Source organism: Etheostoma spectabile, unplaced genomic scaffold (assembly GCF_008692095.1).
Source record: "Etheostoma spectabile isolate EspeVRDwgs_2016 unplaced genomic scaffold, UIUC_Espe_1.0 scaffold00000746, whole genome shotgun sequence".
In the NCBI taxonomy this organism is placed as follows: domain Eukaryota; kingdom Metazoa; phylum Chordata; class Actinopteri; order Perciformes; family Percidae; genus Etheostoma; species Etheostoma spectabile.
Window position 1 is genome coordinate 27,197 of NW_022602637.1, and position 1,130 is coordinate 28,326.

The window sequence follows — 1,130 nt, forward strand, 5'->3', positions numbered from 1 at the left end:
GTATTCCACTTTCTACCTGTTTTTAGAACGTTATCATGTTTAACTGTGGAGTTTTAGTTGCTTTTAATTCAAGGCACGTGACAAAAAGTTATCTTCGTCATCTTTGTAGCCGTGTGCAGGTTTTTCTGTCTGTGTTTTGTCCTGGAGACAAAGCTATCAGACTCAGCTGGGCATTTCATACAAAAGGCACTGCAACTTAACCAATTCTTTTGTTGCCTCATCTGCCCCAGACAAATTTCTCCTATAGAGACAATCAAGGCTTATCTTGTCTTATCTTCTGTTAAACTTAACCTACAATCTTAAGAAGACACACTCACACTCAGGTTGTTAAAGCTGCATATTAGCTTGAGCTTAAAGGTTGAGGCCTGTGGATTTTGTCCTCCATCTTGTCCCAGCAAGCACTGCAGTTTACAATTTCTTTTTTTGAATTAAATGAAGCTTTGGAGTTTTTAGAATGACCTCGCAAAATGATAAGTAGCATATGCTGCCACATTTATGGTTTTGACATTCATTAATGGGAAGTGGATGTTGGTTTGTGTAATAGTCTGCATAGTATCGAATAGGGATGAACAAAGTATACACACACACACGCACACACACCACACACACACACACACACTGTGTGGATAGCAGCAGCTTAAAGGCTCTAACCTTGGCTTTGAAGCTGTGAGCAATGTCCGCTACACTCTTCACGTGCTGTCCTGCACTTTTCCATGGCTTATCAGACTTCCTCTAGAGGACCCACACGTACATGGACACAGCAACTGGTCCACACTAACCCAAGCCATTATATGACATTTCTAGAGACTCAGATTTTGGGGCATTATAGCTGACAAAAGGAGAGATGCCAAACCTGTTAAAACGTAGAATGGTTAGTAGGTTGAAAAGAGGATTAATGAAGCTACTGTATCTGTAGCAGGCAGAAAACGGGCCGACATGGTTCCAGAGTGTCTCTAGACTCAACTCTAGTAGTAAGATGAGTAGAGTGAAATCATAAGAGAAGGAGGCTACAAGATTGATTTATAGAGGTTTAGGGGAAATTATTTTGAGCTGCTCTGAAGCTCTATTGATATTTTTGGCCACTTAGAGACAGTGGAACAACTCATAACGCCACACCTGACATATTCTCA